The following is a 3,134-nucleotide window of genomic DNA, read 5'->3' on the forward strand; positions in this document are numbered from 1 at the left end:
GTCCAGGACGAGCACTGTGTCACACTCATCTTTGTATATCCAGCACCTGCTGAGTGAGAATCTGACTTGCAAGGCAGGGTGGGGAAGAAATATTTGAGGACTGTAGGAGTAGGGAAAAGTCCCATAGTGATGCAGGGAATGTTGGTTGGAATGTTGGTCAGAAACCATGCTTCCTGACACACTCTAATAAAATGCCAGGCCTTTGAAGCAAGAAATCGGTTAATGGACCCAAAGAATGATTATGTTTTGTAATGACGAATATGGTTTTTATCCCAATTTGATCATCATATATTGTACACGAGTATTGATAGTCAACTCTGAACCCCACAAATATGTATAATCAATTATGTGTCAATAGAAATTAATTAGTTAATTAAAAAAAAGATGAATAGTACTTTGTTAGGTATTGTTTTCTAGCACCACCTAGTGGGTATCCCGAATCAGCCAGAATGCTGTCATTTTTTAATTAAAAATGACAACTCAGTTAAAGATTTGCACTATTACAGTATCTTCCAAGCATTTTACAAAATTATTTCATATAATATCCACACAGGTAAAGTATTATTCTTCCCATTTTACAGGTTAGTAAAGAAAACCTTAGAAAAAGTTTGAGGAACTTGCCTAAATTCACACAACTGTCTCCAATACTAAGCCTTCAGCACTCTGCTGTAGAACTGTGTACTTTTATTCCATTTTTTTTTTTAGCTGTTGCTATTTTAGCTCATCTGTTAAAGAAAATGAGCAGACAATTTACAGGGCTCTAGACTATGTAAGAGACATTACAGTAGAAAAAATTGATTAGACAAACATTATTAGTAGCAACAACAAAATCAGAGCACATGCTACATCCAGTGCTTCCCATAAATCATCTCATTTAATTCCTGCAACAGCTCCATGAAGAAATATTAATACTATCCTAACTTTGCTTTCCCGCAGATATCAGCTGGTAGTAGTAGAGCCTAAATACAACCAGGCAGTCTGGCTTTCAGAGTCAGGCTCTTAACCCCTATCAGAACACACAACGTCTGAAAGACACTGGAATGGTCAAATGTATCTTGACACATGTTCATTCATTTGACTTCCATGATAATAGAGCCTTCAGTGTGTGGTCCACATCTAATTCAGACTCTTCAGTGCTTGGCATGGTGCCTTTCCAATAGCAGAATTTCAAACACTCTCATTGAATGAATGGTCTGTGGAAGAAAATAGTTTAATGTGTCCATCACCCCAAAGAGCGTACTTTTTCTTTATTGAGAACTTTATGGAGACAAAACCTCTTCATCCAAAGAACTGACTCAAGTTGGTGATGGGCTAGGAAAAGCACTTTTCAGTATCTGGGGATGTCATTGCACTTGCCCACAGTGGCACATTGGTTTATTTCTTAAGTTGACTATGGACACTGTGCCACACCCCTATTTGGCTTCCATCTCAGCCTTAAGCTTAGTTTTGGGTGGCCCTTGGGCTCAGTCCTTTCGTTATATTGCTCAGCACATGACTAAACGGCCCCAATGGGACAGCCATACCATTCACGCTGTAAGGTTTGGGTTTTGTGCAAACAGCTCACCTCCTGAGGGCACATGGCCACAAGCTGGTGATGCCTCCCTGGCCACCTCTGGGTGATTCTTTTCTGTTGTGTTTCCATCTGTTTTTATATTCAGCTATAAAGCAAGGAAGTTTCAGTCAGGGCATCTACTTTTTCAAAACTCCATGTGAAGAAAAAATCTGAAAAAGAAAAATGGTATCTTCATTAAAAGTTTTCCTTTCTAACGGGGTCAGTTGAGAAAGATCTTAAATGAAGGGGATTCCCCTAGATGTTTAGTCAACACGTGATGCAGTGAAACAAAACTTTGGGTGCAAATTTTAATTTTTTGAACTAAATTTTGTTTTTTTTTTAAAAGCATATGGTTTAAAGCTTTTACTCATACATTGGCTCACCTCTCCTCTAGTAGTCATCCATTGCTACCCCCACCCTCGGATACAATTTCTATGAAGCCAATATTCACTTGTAAGTTAAATTTGTTTACTCTGATTAATTTACACTTTCCAAATAAAATTAATTTACCCTTTTATGTCCGTCTCACTCTCTGACAGCTGTAGGATCCATATTCTCCAGATGGCAACAGCATACCAGAACTGGCGACCTGTGCACCTCTGGTTCTCTGACATATATCTCTGGAGCATGTGTCCTTGCATAGCATTTAATTTGGAAAGAGCACCTGGGAATATACAAAAATGTTTTTATCTTTTACTTGCCTAACGAGGTGAAGATCTTTTTTTTTTTTTTGTAATTATCTTAAAAAGCCCATTTACAAATGAGGAAGAGAGAAATACTTAGAGGGATGTGAGTTTACAGGTTTTTCAACAATAAATATTCTTTATCATACGAGTTAGATAAAAAAAAGAATGTTTCTATGGACTGAATTGTGTCCCCTCAAATACCCATGTGTTGAAGTCTTAACTCCCAGTTGGCTATTTGGAGATGAGACCATTCGGAAAAAATAATTAGGGTTAGATGAGGTCGTGAGGGTGGGGCTGTCATGGTGGGATTAGTGGCCTTATAAGAAGGCAAAGAGGGAGAGATCTCACTCTTTCTTTCCACCATGTAAGGACACAGTCATAGGATGGCCGTCGGAAAGCCAGGAAAGGGGCCCTTCACCAGGAACCAAATCAACAACCTGTGTGATCTTCGACTTCCCAGACTCCAGAACTGTGAGAAGTAAATGTCTGTTGTTTAATCCACCCAGTCCGTGATATTTTGTTGTAGTAGTCTGAGCAGACTAATGATTAAGACAAATATAATTGAGAGTAAATATGATTAAAAAGAGGGTTATTATTTATTGCTTTTATCCCCAGTGATTTCAAGCACATAAGATAAAAATAACATTTTAGCTTTTTGAAAAACAGTAAGATTTTTTCTCCTTGTGTCCTCATGGTATGGCAAAATGTCTTGTGTTTCTACCAAGTCTTAGTTTGATTCAATAGAAACCACTCTAATGGTTTGGTTCAATAGAAACACTTCTAATGGCAAATCACATTCCATCAATAAGGCTGGACAATAAGGCAGAAAATGAGTATGCAGGGGCCGGCCCGGTGGCGCACTGCTACAGTGCGCCGCTTGGGAGTGCAGCGGCGCT

The sequence above is a fragment of the Galeopterus variegatus genome, unplaced genomic scaffold (assembly GCF_000696425.1).
Source record: "Galeopterus variegatus unplaced genomic scaffold, G_variegatus-3.0.2 Scaffold5829, whole genome shotgun sequence".
In the NCBI taxonomy this organism is placed as follows: Eukaryota; Metazoa; Chordata; class Mammalia; order Dermoptera; family Cynocephalidae; genus Galeopterus; species Galeopterus variegatus.